Source organism: Giraffa tippelskirchi, chromosome 1 (assembly GCF_054371585.1).
Source record: "Giraffa tippelskirchi isolate mGirTip1 chromosome 1, T2T-mGirTip1v1.2.pri, whole genome shotgun sequence".
NCBI classification, from domain to species: Eukaryota; Metazoa; Chordata; class Mammalia; order Artiodactyla; family Giraffidae; genus Giraffa; species Giraffa tippelskirchi.
In genome coordinates this window covers 146,450,852-146,474,801 of record NC_137275.1, presented here as the reverse complement: position 1 = coordinate 146,474,801, position 23,950 = coordinate 146,450,852, and the positions used below count along the sequence as shown (strand labels likewise).

The 23,950-nt window shown below is 39.5% G+C and overlaps 1 protein-coding gene across 2 annotated transcripts in view; it reads left to right on the top strand.

Annotated features, from left to right (window-relative positions):
- Positions 1-23,950, top strand: part of SH3GL2 (SH3 domain containing GRB2 like 2, endophilin A1) — a 392,098-nt gene that overhangs the window by 304,054 nt on the left and 64,094 nt on the right. For both annotated transcript variants that reach the window (XR_014056489.1, XR_014056490.1), the window contains one exon: positions 23,501-23,713. The gene's annotated coding sequence lies outside the window, so the exon portion shown is untranslated. The remainder of the gene's footprint in view (positions 1-23,500; positions 23,714-23,950) is intronic.

Sequence of the window (23,950 nt, the reverse complement as noted above, 5' to 3'; positions counted from 1 at the left end):
CCTCCTGTCTCCTTCACTCTAAATATGCTCCTTGACCACATCTGTTTCCATGGCTTCAGTTACCATGTCCTTGTAGATATGTTGAAAATCTCTATCTTAAATCCAGATCATCTGAACTCCAGATACAAAATTCATCTGCTCCCTGGATTTCACTTGGCTCCCAAAACCCAGCCAAAAAGAATTCATCATTTCCTCCCTGTCCTTGACCCGCTCCTTCTCTGAAATTCTGCATATCTAGGAGTGACCCATCTATTTATTATAAGCCCCAAACTTGGAGTTCACTCCTGATTTCTCCTTTCAGCTCATCTTCCGGCTTCCCCTATAACTGACCAAATCCTGTCCATTTTGCTTTCTAAATACTTTTTTTTTAATTCATCCCTTCTGTTCCATTCTTAGTTCAGAGGTCAGGCCCTAATCTCTGCCTCCCCCCTCCCCCCATCCACACTTGAACTTTTACAAGTATCCTAATTGCCCTTTGGTTTCTCATCTTGTCCTCTTCTGTTGTTCCCTGATAGTTATCAGCCTCATGTTTCTGAAGTGCAAAATTCTTAGTTACAGTCTTGTTAAAATCTTCCATTATTTCTCATGTCATGTAATATAATGTGTTCTCAATGATATAATAATATGTATTTTCAATAATATAAGTGTTTTCAATATAATAATATAAGTGTTTTCGATGCACATACTTTGGTTAGAAATAGCAGAATATGTAAGCAGCAGTGGCTTAAACCCTAAGGGTTCTTTTTTCCTTCATAGTGAGGAATCAGCAACGTGTATTCTCAGGGGTGGTTCAGCAGCTCTGTTCTGTCATCAAGGATGGACGTCCTTGCTGTGGTGTCAACGTCTCCATCTGTGGCCACCAGATGGCTGCAGCAGCTGCAAGGACCACACCCTTACATGAAAACTTCCATGAGCACATGGAGAGTGGGGGGCTTTCTATGTGGGTGTCTCCTCCCTTCTCATGAAGGCAGTTACATCCTAGCCATCTGCCAGCACATGTCCTTTACATCTCATCAGCCAGGACTGGGTGGAGTGGCCATCTCCAGCCAGGAGAGCAGTTAGGAAAATTGGTAACTGGTACTTCCTGTCACCAAAATGAAAGCAGGCCTGCAAAGGAAAACAGATCCGTCAATGGCTGGTGCATAGTCCACCAAGAGCCATTTTTAATTCGAGGTCTTTTGAGCTTCTATATAAATTTTAGGATTATTTGTTCTAATTCTGTGAAAAATGTCATGGGTATTTTGATAGGGATTGCATTAAATTTGTAGGTTACTTGGGATAGTATGGCTGTGTTAACAATAGTAATCCTTCCAATCCAAGAGCATGGGTTATCTTTCCATTTCTTTAAATCATATTAAATTTCCTTCATCAGTGTTTTATAGTTTGTAGAGTATAGGTCTTTCAACTCCTAGGAATTAAAAAAGTTTTTTTTAACTGTCTCTATACAAATACATGGATTAATAGATAACAGACCACCATGCAACAAGGATATACTGTATAGCCCAGAGAATTATACCCACTATCTTGTTAAAACCTATAATAGAGTATAATCTGCAAAATACTGAGTCACTATGCTGTGTACTTGAAACTAACACATTATTGTAAATCAACTACTCTTCAATTAAAAGACAGAGCAGTTGTCACAACTTTCAACTCCTTGAGCCCTTGGGCATGTTCTCTCATCTCCATGCCTCTACACTGAGGGATCCATCACCTGGATCTGACTCCCCGTGTACACATGTACACATCAATCCCTTCACCTGATTGCCTCTTCCTCCTTTTACAATCCTCAGCTCAGGCACCACTCCACACCCCTGCCTGCTGGATTATATGTCCACTGTGTATTCTAAATTGCATTACTAATCCTACTATAATTCCAAATTTCTGTTCCTCATAGAAATCTTCAACTCCCTTGAAAGTTGGGGCTACATATTTCCCCCTATTATAGCCACAGCCTGTTTTATTTGAAGAGACTGAAATATTTTGTAATAATCCCATTTATGGATTTGAATATAAAGCTGCTTCCTTTTGGTGACTTTTTCCCCATAGTTTTGTTAGCTGCCAGTAGCCAGCAGAGGGCGCTCTGGCCTTTGACTAGCGTGCCCCTTGGCGGTAATTTGATTCTTCCAGCCTTAAGCTTGCTTTTCTTTTCCTTTTCCCCCATAGAGATACTAATTTTAAGTCTCCTTAATCAAAAGACTGAAATCATGCATTAGTTATTTAAAGCTGGATCTTGTTTGTATGACTATATTGAGTTCATTTAGACTGATGGCACACCTTCACTTAATCGTCTGAGGTTTATTGTGAAATCCCTGCACCCTCTAAATTCCCCTCTGTAGGCAGAGTGGGTGCAGCTGCTGAGTTCTTGACAGTAGCTGAAGTGGTCTGAAGAGCATAATCTGGTGTCTTGAAAATGTCCTAACCTTTCACAGCCCCAAATCCAGCTCCGCCCCTCACTTTGAGGGAAATCACTTAGGCCAGGTTGGCTGGGTGTTTTGATGAGCTGTGAGACTACAAGTGAATATTATTTCAGGAATGGAGGGGGAATGAGCCTGGGTTAGGAAGTGACTGCAACGTATCATTCATTCATTCGGTAAGTCTTTCACGCATTTAATAAATATTTGAGAGCCTACCATGTACCAACACTATTCTCATCAGTGGACAATAGCAATAAATGAAACAGATTAAATCCTTGACATCATGGAGCTTAGATTCCAGGGAGGGATATAGCATTAAATTTAAAAATATATAATAAAATATAAGGAAAAACCCCAAGACAAAAAATAAAGGGTTTTGCTTTAGGTATGTGAAGTAGAGGAAAGAACATTCCAGGCAGAGTTCAGCAAGGGCAAAGACCCCAAAGCAGAAGAGGGCCTGCTGTGCTGAAAGGGCTGAAAGAGGCCAGAGGAGCAGGAACAGGGCTCTGAGGGGGTGGTGGGAGGTGAGGTTGGGGAGGTAGCAGGGGTCAGGCAGGGAGAGCTGGGGGGCCAGGTAAGGAGTTAGAGAAACTATGAGAAGGATGGTCAGTAGTGGAAATGAGAGACCAGCCTGAGGATTAATGCAGGGTCCAGGCAAGAGATGCTGGCAGCAAGACCACGGTGGTGGCAGCAGAGGTGGTATGAATGGTCAAATTAGACTGTATTTGAAAGACTTTAAAGACAGAGTTCCTGGGGTTTGCAATGGATAGATTATATAAAGCGTGTGTAAAAGAGAGAGTGGCCAAATCCAAGGTCTGGTTTCCTCCCCCCCGCCTTTTTTTTTTCTGAGGATGGATTTAAATAGAAGCCAGATAGTCATCAACCATATTAAACTCTTGTATTCCTAACGCCAACCTAGCACTGAGCAGCTGTTGTTTATGCTGCTGTAAACAGTGAGGATTTCTGATTTCAAGTAACAGGACCTCAGCATAGTGACTTCCTTCATTGTTCTATGTACGATTGATGGCAGTCTGTCAGTCAGGTTTGGATGATCTGCAAGATGTATCATGAGCATCGAGGGTTTTTCCCTTTGTGGCCTCTGATTTCCCCCAATCTTCTTTCTGCTCTTTTACCTAGAATGAAGCCTTTCATTTTTGTTAGCTGAAGCAAGCCACCTTTAAATGTTCCTACCCATAACCCAAGAAATAACATTTTTATATCACCTCTGAAAAAGTGCAGTGAAACCTCAGTGTGGATTTGTCATTATTTTGGGCTTCCCAGGTGGTGCTAGTGGTCAAGAATCCACCTGCCAATGCAGGAGGTACAGGTTCCATTCCTGGGTGGGGACTATCCCCTGGAGAAGGAAATGGCAACCCACTCCAGTATTCTTGCCTGGAGAATCCCAGGGATGGCGGAGCCTGGTAGGCTGCCATCTATGGGGTCGCACAGAGTCGGACACGACTGAAGCGACTTAGCAGCAGCAGCAGCCAGTCTTCTTGCCTGGAGAATCCCATGGACAGAGGAGCCTGGCCGGCTACGGTCCATGGAGTCGCAAAGAGTTGGACACGACTGCAGCGACTTAGCACACAGGCACACACAAGTCAGTTTGGGAAATCTTGTTCAGGGCTGATTTTAATAGTTCTGGCTCTGTGCCTGTAATTCAGAGAGCAGCCACCAAGTGGTGTCTGCGAAAGTCTAGTGGGTTAGGTCTCTCTGGGTACATGTACAGAGCTGGTAGGAATGGAGAGGAAAATCCAGTCTTCTTTTTTTTCAAAGAGCTCTCAGTTTATAGAAATGAACCTCATTTAAAACTATACCCTGTAACTTGGAAAACATAATAGTGCAGTAATTCATAATGAAAAAGCCTGTCTTTTTTATTGGAGTGTAGTTGCTTTACAATGTTTTATTAGTTTCTGCTGAACAACAAAATGAATCAGCTGTATGTAAATATATATATATCCCCTTCCTCTTAGACTTTCCTCCAAACTGCACCCCCCATCCAACCCATCTAAGTCATCTGGAGCATCAGGGTGAGCTCCCAGTGTTATACAGCAGAGTCCCACTAGCTATGTTACTCATAAAATGAAGTCACTCAGTCGTGTCCGACCCTTTGTGACCCCGTGGACTGTAACCTACCAGGCTCCTCTGTCCATGAGATTATCCAGGCAAGAGTACTGGCTGCTGCTGCTGCTGCTGCTAAGTCGCATCAGTCGTGTCCAACTCTGTGTGCCCCATAGACGGCAGCCCACCAGGCTCCCCCGTCCCTGGGATTCTCCAGGCAAGAACACTGGAGTGGGTTGCCATTTCCTTCTCCGGAGGATCTTCCTGACCCAGGGATCGAACCTGGGTCTCCCACATTGCAGGCAGACGCTTTACCATCTGAGCCACCAGGGAAACAACTCTCAGGACATGTTACACATAGTAGGCTATGTATGTCAATCCTAATCTCTCAGTTTGTCCTACGCTCTGCATCCCCCCGCCCATGTCCACATGTCCATTTTCCACATCTGCCTGCCACCTTCTCTGTAGCTCACCACCTATTTTAGGTCCCCTCATCATGTCTTCCCCCATTCCCACATCCGTCCATCCTTCCTCAGTCACTCAGCCATGTCCAACTCTTTGTGATCCCATGGACCATAGCCTGCCAGGCTCCTCTGTCCTTGGGATTCTCCAGGCAAGAATACTGGAGTATGTTGCCATTTCCTCCCCTAGGGGATCTTCCTGACCCACAGATCGAACAGGTGTCTCCTGTGTCTTGTGCATTGGTAACTTTATTCTTCACTGCTGAGCCACCTGGGATTCCCATATCACCAGCCTCCTAATTGAATTTCCTGCCCCTAACCAACACTACCCAATCTTTTATTTTTTTATCCCCAAAATGGTCATTCTAAATCACAAGTTTGGTCTAACCTCTCTCCCCATCCTCACTTTGCTCCCCATTGTCTACAGAATAAATCCTGAACTCCCAGCCCTTCATAATTTGGCCCAATTGATCTTCTCATCCGCATCTTCCCCTACCCCATCTTTTCAACCCTATGTTCTACTGGCATTGGCCACACTCAGGTTCCTTTAGTAAGAATGCACATTCAAGCCTTTGCTTTTGTCCATGCTATTCCTTCTGCCTGGAATGTTCTTTTCCCCTGGAGACTTCTGGCTGACCCTGTACGTTTCGCCTCAGAACACCGCATCTGTGAGATCTTACACAGCTTCCTTGTGACAGGCTCTTCCAGTGCTGCTGGAGCAGCCTTTACAGCCTCCTGTGCCTCTGTTCTAGCGCAGAGGTTAATCACCAAAGCTATTCTTGGTTAGGGGCGTGCTATGTGCCAGGGACTCCTTAAGATCCTTTGTCTCAACAATAACGTGAATATATGTCTCAAGCAAGACACCTTGAGAATCAAGATGTGTTTACATTCTGTAACCTTCCAGGGTTTAGTAATATACCAGAGGCACAGCAGATGCTTATAAATTTCCCATTGATTAAAGACCCAAAGATTTTGGTTTTGACCTTGTTCGTTGTCAAGCACCACCTGGTGATTGTAAGAATTCCTGTAAGATTTTGTAAGAGTTCCCATAAGAATTCTGACAAGACTAAAATATGCCCCTTTTCACTGGGATGAGGTTTGAGGAATGCCTCACTTTATAAACCATGGTCTATAAACCACAGAGGGAAAACCCGCTTACCTTTCTCTCTTATTAAGAGCATTTCCAGCTTTCTGGCAATCATTGTTAGATTTAACAGGTTTTGGATAATAAGATCAAATGTAATCAAGTTATCCAATGTGTTGTGAGGTTCGAGTCACATGTGTGCTAAATAAATAACTCCCCTTCCCCTTCTCCCTTGTGCAATTTAAAATATTTTAGTACAAAAATAGAGAGCAAGTGAAAAATTTCCCCTTTACTCTGAAAAGTTTCAAGAGTTACTTATATAGTTGGATTGTAAGAACACCATGAATACAGGGAATTCTGTAGATTCAGTTTTCTTCTCATGCATCTTGTAGAAGGAGATTTATAGGTGGTTAGGCAACCTAGGAAGTTCAGAACCTATCTTGTCCCAACCTCCAGGCCCCTTGGAACCTGAGGGAGAAGATGATGAGGACAAACAAAGGGCTGGTTGGGTCCTGACCTGGTGTTGAGCTTGGCCAGCTTGTGGTCTGAGTGTCTCTCTCACTGGAAGTGTGTTGGCCTAATGTCCTGTTCCACAGCAGAAGGGGAAAGAGGCTTCGTAGGCTCCTTTTTTCCCCACACTGAAATCTAGGGTCTCTGAGACTTACCCTTTTGGGGAGGAAGAGCAAGCTCAAGGAACAGTATTTCAAGGAAGAGAAGGAGCTGAATGCTGCAGGAAGTTTTCTAAGCAAGAGTTCCCCATTTGCCTGAAGAAGCCTGTTGAATCAGCCCACACCCTAGGAATTCCAGAGGGCTTGCCAGGGTGGAAGGAGCTAATGGCAACAAAAAAGGAAGCAAAAGCTGCCATCTGAAAATAAACTGAAAATATTTTTTGTGTATATCTTCCTATTAGATTTTTTCATAAACATGGTGTTGTCCCTGGGCTCACTTTTGCATACATGGAGAAGTGACTCACATCATCTAATCAATTCTAACCAAAGTTAGTGTTATAGTCATGATGGACTTTGTAGTCTTTGGACTAAATCTGCTTTATAGGAGTCAAATGATTATATGGAAACAGCCAAATGTTGCTTCACAGTTATTGAAGCAGTGAACACGTGTTAAACTTGTTTTTACTGCAGCTAACCACACCTGGCTCATCATTGGAAACATCTGGGGAGCTTTCTGGTGGGCTCTTAACAATCTCTGTTGTTTAAAGTCACCAGGTCTTTCTGATGGTCAGCCAAGATCGAGAATTGTACTGTGCCGTGCCATGCCCCGTCTTCAAATAGGTGTTTTGTTTATGCTCATAATTTAGGTGATTTTCTCTATGTTCTTTTTTTAAATTGCAACTTTTCTCATGTTTCTTATCTTTCATGAGACCTCTGAATATATGATTAAGGAAGGTACACTCCAATATCTGAATACTTACAGAATCTGTTTCTCCCTTTATATACTTAGCCGTCTTTTGAGGTCTGTTAATCTGGGGGCCATAAAATATATAGCTCTTTAAGATCTCCAAGAGATTAATGGCTACACAAACAGGGGCTCAAAGTACATTTGCTATTTTTTTTTTTAAACAATTCTAAACCTAAATTGACTAATACTACATACTGCAATTTTGAGCCTACTTAGAAAGTTATCTATTGCTAGAGAGCATGAAATTACAGTGAAATTGGTGGTTTAATTGTCCATATTGGGATTCTGTTAAAATAAAAACCTTCCAAGGCAAGTGATAACACTGAAAGGGATTGTAGACTGATTTCTCTATGCATATGTCAAAGGCAAGCCAATCTCTGGAATAGCTATGTGAATTCAAGGGTTGAATGAGAAGGTCCATATTAAGGTTCTTGCATGAAGTAGTACAGCCCTCCCTGCGCATGGCTCCACTGTGCATGAACTTGTTAGTTAAATAATACCAGTACCACGAAAATATAATTCAAATTCCATTATCATGTTATACTAACTGGAATTGGATAATATAAATTTGCTCCTAACTCTTCAGTCAACAGATAACTATAAATAACACATACATGATCATGCATGCCACTTATTTCAAAGTCTGCCAGGGATTGGGCTATACACATCCTTTTTTAGTTCATACAGTCAGCAAAAGGACTTCTTGTCTACTAGTGATAAACCAACATGACATTTTGTAAAAGTGAATAATCAAAAAAGGAATTGGCCAACAAAAAATAAATGTGCAAAGATGAAATGAAAAGTGATAACCCTGGAAGTGAATTTTGAGACAATCATAAGTGGAGTTATAGAAGTACTGCTGACTATGGAAATGTTGATAGGGCTGCTGTTTGAAAGATTCTAAATATGCAGTTGGAGAAACTTAGGGAAGGTGAAATTATGTATCTAAATTAAAGAAAGTGACAAAAGTGATGAAGGTACCCCAGAGGAAGTAGGGGTATCTGGCAAAGAATTTCTTAATAGAGGAACTCTCAGAGGTAGTTAATGACATTTGCAAGTACAAAGGATATAATATTGGAAGCAGATCCTAACACAGAAAGGAGTGTCATAGTTTGTCAACACATAAACACTGCTTGCTCTATATCATAAATTATGTGATGAAAAGGAGAAGGCAAACACTGTTTAAACTGTTCTTGGCAGGTTTTTTAATGAACAAATAAAACATGTTTATGTTCAATGTTCCTAATGTTCTAAATTACAGTGTACTAAACAAACATTAGTTTTACCATTTCTTTCCATTTCCCCATCCATTTATAATCAACAGTAGGAGAGTTTTTTATATTTTGACAAAATTTTTAAAGGTCACAGAACAACTGTAATTTTTCCCATTGATTATTAAAACTGCTTTGCAGTTTCAGCTTACAGGATCATTTTTACAGTTGTGCACTGCCATGCAAAGTGGAGACTGCTTGTATTATTTCAAAGTAAACTCTTATAAATTAAAAATGTTTATCATAATGTCTAGAGTGAACACTTAAAACTAAAAATACATAAATAAAAGCTTATAGAAAAGTATAGCTAAAAGATTTGTAGAGGAGTTCAAAAAGATTACTTAAAACTATTTAACTCAAAAGAAGGTAGGAAATTAAAAATAGAAAAATGAAATCATCTTTTTAGATGGCAGCAAGTTAATAAACTTATGGTCAATTGTATCAGTGATTACATTAAATGTACATGAGCTAAACACTTTAATTAAAATTCAGAGATTGTCAGAATGGATAAAAACCATTTCAACTATATGTTGATTACAGGAGACACAGTTTAATGTAAGGAAACCAACAGATAAAACTAAAATCAAAGGAAAAGTCATTTCCTACAAACAGAAGTGTAAGAAAGGTGGTACAGAGTTTTAATATTGAATAAAGTAGACATCAAGCAAACAGATTATCAGAGATAAAGAGGAACACTTGATAAAAAGATTAATTCATTAAGAATATAAAACAATCATAAATGTGTACATATTCAATAATTTCAAAATACATGAAATAAAAAGAGAAATGGAAATATCAGCAATTATCATTAGAGATTTTCTTTTCTCACTAATTGATGGAATACTTGTTAAATTTGGGACAGATAAAGATGGGAACAACACCTTGACCTAACACGTCAGACTACTACATGCAACGTCTGCAGAAGGTGTGTTCATTCCCAGTGCATGTAGGACTTCCACCAAAATAGACTATTTGCTAGGACATCACGTTTCAAGATTGAAATATTACTTGCTATGTTCTCCAACCATGATTAGAGAAAAATAGCAGTTACTTAATACATTCATAATACATAATAAGACAATGTGCTCAGTTGCCTCAGTCGTGTCCAAATCTTTGTGACCCCATGGCCCATAGCCTGCCAAGCTTATCTGTCCATGGCATTTTCCCAGCAAGAATACTGGGAATGGGGTGCCATTTCCTCCTCCAGGGGATCTTCCTGACCCAGGATTGAACCAGCATTTCCTGCATCTCCTGCATTGCAGGAACATTATTTAACACTGAGCCACCGGGGAAGCCCTAGCTGAAAATTTTTTATTTTTATAAGCGTATTTTGTATTTGGGTCCAGTGTGATTTCTCTCTTCATATATATTATTTAGAGCTGTTGTAAATAGGCCTACACCATTGGTTTATTTTTGAACATTGTGAAATGGCAACATGTGTCTCATAGGAGCTGTGATATTTGAATTAATTCAAAGAGCACCTGGCTGTGGCATAGGTGACAGATCGTGAAAAGAGTTAGCTATTAGAGGACCAATTAGGCCAAGTGCTTTGGTTTTGTTTATCCAGATGGCATATAAAGAATCCTTAAAATTTCTCCATTTAAAAAAATCCAGTCTACTAGTCAGTCTTTTAATTGAGTGTTTAGGTAATTTATTTAGCTAATGTTAGGCCTTAAGTCTTCCATTTATTTTTTGTTTTTTTGTCTGTTCTTCTTGGTTTCAGCTTCTCAATTTTTTTTCTTTCTGCTTCCCTGTGGGTTATTTTAACAATTTTTAGACTTCCATTTTTATTTATCATTTTTACTTATTAATCATAGTATTTTATAAGTTGCTTAAGGTATTATATATACTCTATATATACAGGTTATATATATATATATATATATATATATATCTCACATGTATGATACATAGTCTACTGGTGTTAACAATTTACCAGTTAGAATGAAGTATAGAAATCTTCTCTCACTTTATATCCTTTTGCCCTCTTTCATTTATAATATTAATATAATTATCTTAACTATTTTAAAATTTCCTTTACATATATTGAGAACCAAATAATGTTGTAATTTTTGCTTCAATTGTCAAATACAATTTTAAAAATTCAAGAGGAAAAGTAAGCCTGCTTTACTCATATTTTTGCTCTTTTCATTGTTCTTTCTCTCTTCCTGATGTTCCAAGGCCCCCTCTTTTATCATTTACTCCTGTTTAGAAAAGGGAGGCATGGCTTGTTGTTGACCGGTGGGGTTGGAAGTCTAGGTTTCCAATTGGCCTCTAATGACACTAGATGTGGGGGTGACTCCTACTGACAGTGCCCCTTTTACCCTGTCATTAGACTAGTCTCAAGGTCCCTAGCCTGTTTTTCTTTTGCCCTTCACCTTTCAGAGTCTTCTTATGTTTCTTTTATAACAAAGTGTCCCAGACTTTCAGCTGTACTTAATAGAAAAAATAGAGCAAAGTATGTCTACTTTATATTTGCAGATGTGGAAATCTTGGAAAATATTTCTAGTGCAATGATAAGATGTGATTTATCAGAATTTGTGAGATGCAGATAAAGTAGTATTAAGCAAGAAATATACAAATCTAAAAAGTTGTATTAGAAAATAAAAATGATCTATAATTGGTGATCTAAACCTCCACCTTAGAAAGCTAGAAAAAGAAGGCCAAATTAAACTCAGAGTAACTAAAGGAAATGCTAACCCATTCCAGTATTTTTACCTGTAAAAAGTCCCATGGATAGAGGAGCCTGGTGGGCTACAGTCCATGGGGTCGCAGAGTCCGACACGACAGAGCAACTAAGGATGCATTCAGCTAGAATAAGGGACTGACAAAGCATACTAGATGAATTAGAGAACAGAAGAATAAAAAAATTATTGAAATCAGCAGCTCTTTCTATGACAGTATCAACAAAATTGATGAAACTTTATCAAGACTGATCAAGGAAACAAAGAGAGAAGATGTAAATTGCTAATACATTCAATTCTGATAACATTTGCTTTGAAATGCGAATTCTTTCCAATGCAATTGGTGAACTATGGAACACTGAGTGTGGCACACTTTTGCATTTACTTGTGCATGATTCTGTACACAATAAACAGGTGAATGTTGAATTCAGTTGAACCAAGTCACCTAGAAATACACAAAATGCACACCTGTGCACATCTCAGACATATACCAGCTACCTTATTTCACCACATGTGTGATGAACCGCAGCTGTCTACATCTGGTATTGGATCTTCCTGTTCAATTTTAGGTAACTCTACCTCCATGGGCTTCCCTAGTGGCTCAGACAGTAAAGTGTCTGTCTGCAATGCAGGAGACCCAGGTTTGATCCCTGGGTTGGGAAGATCCCCTGGAGAAGGAAATGGTAGCCCACTCCAGTATTCTTGCCTGGAAAATCCCATGGACAGCGGAGCCTGGTAGGCTACGGTCCATGGGTTCGCAAAGAGTCAGACACGACTGACCGACTTCACTTTCACTTTTCACTTTTCTACCTCCATCATTTTATAACTCGTGAACTGTAACTGTTCTGATGCCCATGTCCACAAGCAAGCTTCAGATAGTTTATTAAGTTTAAGTGTCATATTTGTTGTAGTATTTATTTATTTATTAACCATTTCACATATATAAAACTGCTACCATTTTTTTAATAGACTTCTATCTTTTCTTTCTGTTATGTGTCACAAACAAAGTTTTTGAATGTTGTACCCATATTTCCATTTCCCCCATAAGCCTTGTGGTTTTTACTGTGTAATTTTGCTTAACACCGTGATTTTTAAGGATATATGTATAAGTAGCATTATAGCAAAACTGGTACTCTACCCAGTGCTGAAATTTGCTCTCCCTAATAGTACATACAACTAGACATTATGTTCCTCCTGATATGTTGCAATATGGACTATACAGCATCACCTGTGAAAATTTTTACCCAAAATCTTAAGCCTGAAGCTAATTAAGTCTTTAGATCTAACTTCCACTGTGAAAAGAAAGAAAAGAAAAAGAAAAAACCACAAGGGCTAGAGAAATGATTTAAATGACACCATGAGGAAACCATTATATAAATACAAAATGTTACAGCCAACCAGATAGTTCGCCTGGTCTGGTTATACCCTATTTTGAAGAAATCAACCATGAAATACATTTCTGGTACCACTGGGGCCATTTACTGGAAACAGGGTATTACATGAGATTATGGAGTTATTGTTACTTTTAAGAATAGCAATGTTATTCCTGTAAACTGTAAAATGTTCTTATTTGGGGACTATAAAAACTTACATATTTAGAAGTGAAATATCTTGAAGTGTGTGATTCCTCTAAAATACTTCAGCCTTTTTCATATGTGTGCATATATATATATACACACACACACATATATGTATAATGGAAACATATCCAAGTATAAGAAAACAAATACAGTAAAGATATGGATGTTTATCGTACTAACCTTCTCACTTTTTGTATGTTTGACATTTTTCCTACTTTATTTTTATAATTTTACAAAGTTGGCATCTAAGAAGAATTAAAATATGTTTTGCCTGCTTTTTTTTCACAGAAATTCCATGACTTCAGGGACCCCTCTAGGTCTCAGAGCCAGTTTATCGTCCTGCCCCAACTGGACACAGTCCGAGCTCAGTGCTCTTAAACCTCTTGTTATAAATGCACTCGGCTCAGGAGGCCTTTGCCCATCTTCGGGATTCCTTGCATTCCTCCAGGATATAAGGCCCCCATTGTATTCCCTTGTCTGGCCCCACAAGGGAAATTTAGCATAACTTTTTCTCTCTTACTTGGATTATTTTTGCTTTGGGAAAAGGAACAATCGCATCAGCGCAAACTCGGAAAAAGTAAATGGAGTTGTGCTTAGTGTTCACTAGTAGGAGAGACTGTGTTCTGGAAATTTGGGACTCTGGGAAAAAGCCTTCTGTGCCTTTAGCAAAGACTTCAGCACAGATGTGGAAAAGGAAATGGCAACCCACTCCAGTATTCTTGCCTGGAAAACCCCATGGACAGAGGAGCCTGGCAGGCTACAGTCCATGGGGTCGCAGAGTCGGACACGACTGAGCAGCTTCACTTTAGCACAGATGGGCAACCCAAGCTGGAGGACAGAGCCTGGAGAATGAGTGTCCAGTGTGTGTGCCTGAGTCCTGCTTCTATGCAAGACCTGGCACAGTGAGAATCTCTCTTTACCAACTCCTTGTTGACTCAGAGCTGCTGAATCTGAGCCAGGCCAGAAGGAAATAGATACCTGAATACAACAGACATGGGGACAGCTTATTTGCATGCTGTTACAGTGATTACGGAGAAACCTTAGAGATGAAGGGCGGGGTTCCAGGCATCCAGGAGGAGAGTTAGGGTATTTAGGAGAGATTATAGGATTTTTTTTGGTGTTTTGTGTTTTTTTTTTTTCCTCTTGTAATTTTTCACTTGAAAAGGTGATTAACTGTTGTGTATCCAGAAATAGTTTAAGCTAAACATAGCACAGCTGGCAAAGGTTGATATAAAATAGAACTTGGGTGAAGCACTGCTACCTCTTAGCTGTAATCTTGGGTAAAGCAATGTCAATGCTGTCAACTCAAACCTAGGTCAACCTTGAGAATCAAGTGTAAGATCTTGACTTCTTAATTCAGGAGGAAAGGTTCATTCTTGTGGGTATGAAAACTATCAGATTTAGAAGGACCTTTTCTTAAATAGCTATCATCTTTTTTAGAAGTGGAGAAGACCACTGCTAAGAAGGTTTAGTTCATATTTCCAGTTTTATGGATGAGGACTATAGAAGTAATTCACCCAGGCTCACCTACAGTTAGTTAGTAATAAAGGCAAGACTCCACATTATATGCTTTTCTCAATATAGCATGTAGTTTCTCTGAATTTGAGATTCTTTCCTTCACTGATTTATGATTAAATATGAACTCAAATAGTATATGATTAAAAGTCAGAGGAGATTGTGCATTGGCCATATTGAAACCTTGTAAAACTTTGGTTAGGTGCTCAGAGGTGGGGCAAAGACTGTAGATGGAAGATAGTATGGACACAATCAGCAATATAACCGCTAGTTAGAGGTAGATGTTGTCCTTCAGGTGATCTAATCTTGGGATGCTCAGAGATGATTCCAGGTGTCCTATCTGAAGAGCTACCTTGATGTTACGCACGTAGGTTCCTGTGTGAGGTGGAGAACCTGAACATTGTGAAATTCGATATTAGGAAACAGGAAAGGTGGTTCTGGGCACAAACTAGGTGTGTCTGTAGAAAGATCTCCCTGCCCCCAGCCTTACTTGAGTCTCCTCTGCCTGATACTCCATGCAACACTTTTTCTTCTTCTGTAGAAACTCCCTTAAAAATTCTACTCTGTAATATTCTATTCTATTCATTCATTCTTTGAAAAAAAATTTGGGGGGAAATAATTTCAAACAGGTAAAAAGACTGCATGAATTTTGCAAAGGATTCCTGTATTGCAAAAAAAATATTGCAAAGAATCCCTATATACCCTTTACCAAGATTCTCAACATGTTAATGTTTTATCAGTTTGATTTATCATTTTTTTTCAGAATCACTTGAAAGTACAAAAGCCTCTTTATGCCTAATTCTTCAAGGTGTATTTTTGAAAGAAGGATATTCTTTTACATAACTATAGTACACTCATCAAAACCAGGAAATTAACATTCACATAGCTGTTATCTAATCTACATTCACAATCCATCAATTGTCACACTAATGTGCTTTATATCAAAAGGAAAATGTATTTGTCTGGTATAAGATCCAGTTTAGGGTCACATGATGCATTTAGGTAGCACATCTCTGTAATATCCTTCAAGTTCCTCAGCCTTTTCATGACCTACACATTTTTGACGATTACTGGACAGTTGATTTGTAGAATGTCTTGAATTTTTGGTTTATCTCATGTTTCCTATGATTAGATTCAGTTTATACATTTTTGGAAGGCATACCACAGAAATAATATGTTTTTCTTAATACATTATCTCAAAAGGCAAATGATACCTATTGCCCCTTATAGGTTACAACTGAGCAGTTGGAGGAAGTGGTGTCTGTGAGATTTGTATACTGTAAAGTAACTTTTTTTCCCATTTGTTAGTAAGGGTCTTGTGAGAGATACTTCTAGACTACATAAAAATCATGTTTCTTATCAAACTTTCACTCACTGGTTTTAGTATCATGGTGATTCTTGGTTGTGCCCAATGTTAATTGTTTTCTAATTTCACTTCTCTTTCCATATTTATTTCCATCATTTCTTCCATATCTATTAGGTGCCATTCTAATGTAAGGAAGAGATTTTTATTCTTTCTCATTATTTATTTATGTATTTGCGTAAGTACAGGTACATGGATTCTTATTTCATTCCATGGGTTATAATCTGTACTTTCAGTATTTATTTTAAGGCTCATATTGTCCCAGATTGAGTCCCTTTAAGCTGACCCCTTATCCTTTTGACTTGTCCCCATATTCTTGTAATACATCTCTACTTTCAGGTACAGCAAGATGTTCCATGTTTATCTTGTACTTTCTGAGTCCCACCCCTAAAATCAACTATTTTTCAAAGAACTCTGATCCCTTTTAGTGGAGAATGGTATTTGGAATTTCAGATCTGGCGCTCAGTTTGCTTATTTGTACCATATCCCAAATGACACTTTTACAAGCACTGTTTTCATCTTTTCACTTCTATGAAACTTGCTGGGCCTTTCTACTAGAAGACTCGTGGTTCACTTTTCCACTTCCAGATCAGTTCTTGTGCTGCCTTCTGCCTTCCAGGAAGAAGATTCTACCTGCCTGTTGTCATTTCCTTAGTAACATCTCTTCTAGTGGCTATAAAGTAGTATACAAGCCCCTCAGAATCTATCTGTCCAACCAATTCCTATAGCAACCATGAACCCCAAGCTAGGAAATTTCAATACATAACCTCCCAAGCTTAAATATTCTTATGTGTAGAATGGATCAGGGCCTTTGAAATCAGGAAAGTTCTGTAAGCTCTGTCCATCAACAAATGCAAAGACCTTCCTCATCTTCTTCAAATAGGGACACAGATGTGAAGAAACAAAATTGGCAAGTGTGGGTAGAGTTCAACCTTTCTGAACATTGTTTGTGAATCTGTAGCCTGTTCCCTGGTCTGTATTTCCCAACATTTATCTGAGAAGTTTCAGGGAGTGTCTTTGCCTTTTTTGCCTCTTTAATTCTTGGGACTAAAGTCCATAAATCCTTTTCTCTTTCTCATCTTGGGTGTCTCAAGACTAAATTAGGACCCAGTCAAAGCATTTACTCTCCATATGAATTCCCAAATGCTCTAAATATCAACCCTCCAAAAGAAGACCAAATACAGCAAATGATGGTGGACAGGAAAAGTAAAAAATGTATACATTTCATTTTCTCAGTCCTGAAAGTTTTCCCTGGTCAAATCTGGCATTTTTGTTGTGTCTTAAAGTTGTGATTTGTTATCATTTCATTTGAAAACACATGTCTTTGTTTAGACATGTGTGTTAGTTGATGCCAGTAGTATATCCTGAAATGTCTTCCCAGAGTGATAGTAGTTTTCATTTATCTCAGAAACCATAACCTTTTCAAATGTCAGGGAAGCAGAAGCATAAAGGAGACTTGCCAGAGCTAACTTCCAACTCATGGCTTGATTTCAGTGTGATCTTAGTGTCAAGCATTTGTGTACATGTCCACTGCTGCCTCTAACCCATGTGGTAACTGCACAGGTTAGAAAAAGGTGCCTAGAAGGTCTCAAACTTGCAAGTAATTAGTCACTTCCACTCACAATTCATTAGCCCAGAATTACTCACGTGACTTCACCAGTAACAAAGCTATCAGAAAGTGTTGTCCTCTCATTTATTCGGAATGGGTGAGAACAGAAAATACTTGACAACAAGATTGATGACAACAAAATGCCATAAAATTGGTTGTTATCTCATAATTAATCAGCAATATTTCACTTTATTAGTAATGTTAAATAATGCTGCTTCTTACAATATGTGGTCTCTTAAATTCTGTGAAATATTATTTTGATGGATTTATTGAAGTGAAGGGTTAGTTGCTCAAATGTGTCCAACTCTGTGTGACCCCATGGATTGTAACCTGTCGGGCTCCCCTGTCACTGGAATTCTCCAGGCAAGAATACTGGAGTGGATAGCCAGCTAGTGATAAAGAACCCATCTGCCAATGCAGGGACATAAGAGACATGGTTTTGATCCCTGGGTCAGGAAGATCCCCTGGAGGAGGGCATGGCAATTCACTCCAGTATTCTTGCCTGGAGAATCCCATGGACACCTGGAGAATCCCATGGACAGAGGAGCCTGGCAGGATGTAGTCCATACGGTGGCAAAGAGTTGGACAAGGCTGAAGCAACTTAGCACACAAAAACATGCATGAGACTATTAATAAATTTCCTCCGAGCCCCACCAACACATCGGGTAAAAATCAAAGTCTAAGGTCATAAAAACACTCCTAGCCAATAAACTATTCCAGAAACTGACAGGATGTATTTATGGGTGCTGCTGGGCCAAGGCTGTGCCTTTTGCATGCAAATGGGAGGAGCTGGTTCCTGGGCCATCATTCTTGACCCTCTCTCTGTCCTGTATTCACCCCCCATCTTATGGCCGTTGTAACTGCTGCTTCAATGCTGGAGACCAAAGTCTCTCTGCCTGTCTGATTCCTGCTGGTCCCATAGCTTTGTTGTGACTACTGCTTCCCATGGGACCCTAGTCACCTTGCCATGTCCACTAGAGTTAATTAGCCCTATTCCAGGCAGAAACCGCAGTTGAGCCAAGGCTTGGGATCTGGGTCTGATGGCCTCACCTCAACCTGAACCCTGGTACTGCACTGAGGCAGGTCATCTGGCCCATCTCGAGCCCAAGCTGGTACTGGTGTCTGGGCCCAATTCTGGTTACCACTTGGCTAGACTCTCCCAGGAATGCCCCACCTTGAATGCACAACCTGTTTTGCTCTAGCTGCAAATACCCCAACTGGCCAGCAAAATGTCCTCCTGCATCACCACATGATGACGCTGACAAAGCTATGCTTCTCCCACTCCAGACTCTTAATGAGATTCTCCTATGGGAGAGAATCCAAATGAGAGAAAGCCTGTGCCTACTGCCCTGTGAAGCTTTAAACACCATGCAAGGCTTAGTTTAGCACTTGCTCTGCAGATCACTTTCTCTCCCTCCAGACCCACCTCAAACATTCCCATCCCTACCCATCCCTGTCCAGCCATATTGAGCTGTCTGCAACCACTTGCTCTTCAACACCAGGCTCTCTCATACCTCGGGTTTTCACACAGACCTTTTGTTTAGATTATCTGCTGCATCTTGCTGCATCTGCTGCTGCTGCTAAGTCACGTCAGTCATGTCTGACTCTGTATGACCCCATGGACTGCAGCCTACCAGGCTCTTCCGTCCATGGGATTTTCCAGGCACGAGTACTGGAGTGGGTCGCCAGTGCCTTCTCCCTTGCTGCATCTAACTGATTCTTATACACTCTTCAATGTCAGGCCAAAGGCTGTCACCACTTGGATACCTTCTCTGATTTCTACAGCCTGACTCACTCTCCCTTCTTTCAAGCCCTCCTGAATTTTAACCATACACAGTTCAATCTAATCACTGTATCACATTATAGTTGTATATGTCTGTCTCTTCATAGCAAGCTCCTTGAGGGCAGAAGCCATGCTTTTGCATTTCTGTATATCTCATCTCTAGCACAAAGCATGGCATACTGCAAAGTTCAGTAAACTTTGAATGGATGCAGGTCTGTGCTCTTGATGAAGAAAATGGAAAGTCAGTCAGCATGCCTGCAAACTTGAAGACTTCATTAGGGTCCTCCCACTGGAAGTAGGGGTGACATCAAACCAAGAGACAGAATAAATGGGAGCAGGAGAGGGAGATGCCATCAATGTCTGCTCTCCTCAAGTATAGTGAGGAGCAGGGAGAGACCAGCAATGACACTGGGGGTAAATATGGGGCTTTTTGCAGACACCAATGTGTGCTAAAGAAGGGCTGCAATACTGTGGCCATTAAGGCAAGGGCCTCAGCCTCGAGAGAATACCTAAGGGGCCAACTCAATAACCAGGATTTCCTTGCTGAGCATCAGAACTGTAGCCCCAATGGCTCAGTGGGTATCTCCTGGGCACCTCAGATTTGAGATGTCCAAAGCTGGAATCATTGTCATCATTTCCATCTCCTGGAGTTCCTCCTTAGTGAAGGTTCTATCCCATAATGAACTGCTGAGCTGGAAATCTGCATATCATTCATGACGGCTCTCATGCTCTCACTTCCCACATCAGATTCACTACCAAGACCTGTCAATGTTTGTACCTGAACATCTTTGGATTCTGCTTGCTAAGCCTCTTAATTCCATCTCCTCATCTCCATCCCATTGTTGCTGCCTTGATTCAGGCCATATTCCTTTTCTAGGACTTAAAACTGATTGCCTTGCCTTTAATCTCTGCACAAAACAATTAGGTACTTCCCTCTGCTTTCTGAAAGACTTTGGAACCTGCTCACTGTCAGCAGGATGAAGTCTTATTTCCTTAGCATGATAGAATCACCTTCATGATCTGGCTCCTTCTTCAATATCAAGCTTTATCAGTTAAGATTCTTTCAGCTGCAAGTGGCAGAAAATCATGATGCAAAGGACTTAAACCAGTGATGTTGTAAGTGACAGATACATATCTAGAGTGTGTGCAAGATGACCCATTAGACTACAAGGAAAAATATTAGAACTTCTTAAAAGTGAGACAACTAAATGTACTAATGTGTAATGTAAAAATTGACACTGGTGGATTCAATAGTCCTCATACCACATATACTCTTGCCTGGAAAATCCCACGGACAGAGGAGTCTGGTAGGCTGCAGTCCATGGGGTTGTGAAGAGTCAGACACGACTGAGCAACTTCACTTTCACTTTTCACTTTCATGCATTGGAGAAGGAAATGGCAACCCACTCCAGTATTTTTTCCTGGAGAATCCGAGGGATGGAGGAGCCTGATGGGCTGCCATCTACGGGGTTGCACAGAGTCAGACACGACTGACGCGACTTAGCAGCAGCAGCAGCAGCATACCACATAAAGGGAGTCAAATCTCCCGTAGCTTTAAGAGTCTGAAGGAGGAGATGGAATTCCAAATTGAGGAAGAGTTGACCTAGTGTAATCCATGAATGCCTGGATTAGTGAATTTATAGATTGTACTATCTGGGGGTTTTTGTATGGTGAAGATAGTGAAATGATTTTCCTTTTAATTTGTTATTGAAATATAATTTACAAAACTAAAATATACCAAAGATACCATAATTTTTACCTTTTATAGAACTTCTAAAAGTAATAGAAATAACAGAATATACTCTTTTGTGTTTGGCTTTTTGCTTATCACAATGTTTTTGGGATGCATTCATGATGATGTGAACTGGTACATGTTTGACTTTTTAAGAAGCTGCCAATTTTTTTTTTAAAGTGTTTGTATGATTTTGTGCTCCAAGTAGTGGTCTGTGAGGATTCGGGTTGCTCCACATCCTTGTCAACATTTGGTGTTGTCAGATGTTTTCATTTTAGTCATTGTAGTGAGATGGTATTTCATTAGCATTTATATTTGCATTTCCCTGATGACTAATGATGTTTACCCTTTAATATGCTTCTTATCCAGTTGTATATCTGCTTTTGTGAAGGATCTATTTAAATTTTTTGTCCACTAAAATAATTGATCAACTTTTGTTGTTAATTTTTAGGAGTTCTTTATATATTCTACATTTAATTACCATATCAGATATATTTGTTTCAAATATTTTTTTCTAGTCAGCGACTTACCTTTTTATTGTGCTAGTAGTAGTTTTTAATTTTGGTGAAGGCTTTAAATTTTGGTAATTAGCTTTATGTATTCTGTTTTTGTGGCATTAGTATTTTCTATAGCCCATCCAGGAAATTTGGTCTGATTGTGAAGATACTCACTTGTGCTTTATTCTAGTGTAGAGTCAGAGTACAAGGCACATAACCTCTTAGTATTTCTATAAAATCAGTTTTGAGTTTACAGACTTCCTGAAAGGGTTTGAGGGACCCCCAGTGATAGTCAGACTATGCATGAAGATCTTACACTCTGTCTATACTGACTTTTTGTCTACCTCTTCTATCAGGAGTATGAAGATCTCTAAGTCTAATTACAGATTTTTTTTTTTTTTTAGTTCTGTCAGATTTGGCATCATACAGTTTAGAACTCTGTTATTTCATGCATGCACATTTAGGATGCTTATGTTTCTTAATTATTTAACCCTTTTATGTGTCCCTTTATCTCTGACAATGCACTTTGTCTTGAAGTCTAATTTGATATTCATATAGCCACTCTAACTTTTAAACAATATATAAATAATAATTGCATAGTATATCTTTTTTCATCCTTTAGCTTTTAACCTATCTGTGGATTTATATTTAGTGTGCATTTCTTGTGGACAGCATATAGTTGTTTTTCCTTTTTCTTTTTTTTTGAACATCAGTATGACAATCACTTTTAAAAATTATTTAGTTCAGCTACATTTAATGTAATTATTGACACAGTTTGGTTGGAGCCCACTGTTTTGCTATTTGTCCTATCTGTGTTTGGTTTAATTTTCTTTAACTGAATATTGCTTAATGATTGTTTTTGTATGCTCAATTGGATTTTAGTCATACCTCTTTGCTCTTATTTTTTAGTGCTTTATTTTTTTGCTTCTGGGATTACAGTGTTCATTCTTAACTAATTGCAGTCTACTTTGAGTTAATAAGTATACCACTTCATATACAACTTAAGACCCTTAACAGCGTACTCCCCTGTAACTTTTCTTTCCTTTGTGCTGTTGTTGCATGACATTCTACTTTTATGTGTATATAACCACACAATTCATTGCTTTAATTTATATTTTAAACATATAATTATGTGAACCCTTTTACTTTGCAGACACAAATCATCTTTTAGCTCAGAAATATGCTCTTCCATTATTTAGTTATGTTTAATGATGGCCTCACCTCTTTCTCTTCTTTTTTTCTTTTGTGGGACTGATGTTTTTTTCAAGTTGCCTCAGTATTTTCTCCAAGCCTTTTATCATTTACCTTATGGCTTTTATGTTTTCATACTGTTGCTCAGCTCATTGAAATATTTCTTCTATTTGTCTGGCTTATGATTTGAATCTCATTGTGGTTCTTTTGTCAATTCATTTATTGACTTTATTAATTCTTTCTTTTTTTTTTTAGTACTGACAAATGTCTCTATATTAGCCTTGAATACCTTTAAATACTGTTTTTCCTGTTCAGTTTTTTGTTAGTCTCTTTCAGCAGCTCTATTTCACTAGCGCCTATTCAGAATGGTTCTTGTTCTCTTCTCTCTAACTGCCAGACATTATTACATATAATTGTTAATTGATTTGATGGTTTGCTCACTTAGGCTCAGGTTCAGCTGCTGATGTACCTGAAGTAGGACTGTCCCATGAGTGATGGATAGCTTGATGGTCTCTGCTCCTTTGAGCCAGTGGTAGGACAACGGGCACTTTATCATCCTCTACCAAAGTGTCAGTGTCAGGAAGTAGTTATTCTGTGTCTTAGTCTCCCTGAGTTCTCCCACACTAGGAGCAAAAGAAGAAAATCCCCCTTTCAGCTCCTGTTCAGCATTTCAGAGGCAGGGAGCCCAGACATCCATATCCAGGCCTAGTTGTTATTCCCTTGATAGTATTGTTGGGTGAGAGGTGGGGGTTCCTCAGATCTCAGGGGACTAAGTTCTCTTCATGCATCCACAGTATTCTAATCTTTGAACTTAAGGCATCTATTTCTATTTCCAGGTTCTCACCTTGCTTAGGCGGAAAAAGTCCTGCACACAAAGTGATCTCCGCTTTGATCATTGTCAACTGCAGTCATGGTAGTGCTTAATCCAGGAGAAGTAGCTGGACTGGAGCGAAGGGAGTCAGAGCATATTCAAGCTGCCATCCTTCAGGAATTTTCTACTCTAAGGACTACTGTTAGACAAAGGAAAACTGACCACAGAGATTACTAAGGTAACCAGAATGTTCCCTGTTGAGTGGTATGTGAAGCAGTGTGGTATCAGAGGAAAACTGGGGTAATTCAGCCTGGGGTTGGAATCCCAGTTTTGCCACATACCCACAGTAAGCAGGTTAGTTAGGGTCTGTGAGCCTCACTTTTTCCCTCTGTGGAATAAGGAAGGAATATGAGATGTCTTTTATAGAATTGCAAAATTTAAATCAGATAATCCATGTTTAGCTCCTATCACAAGA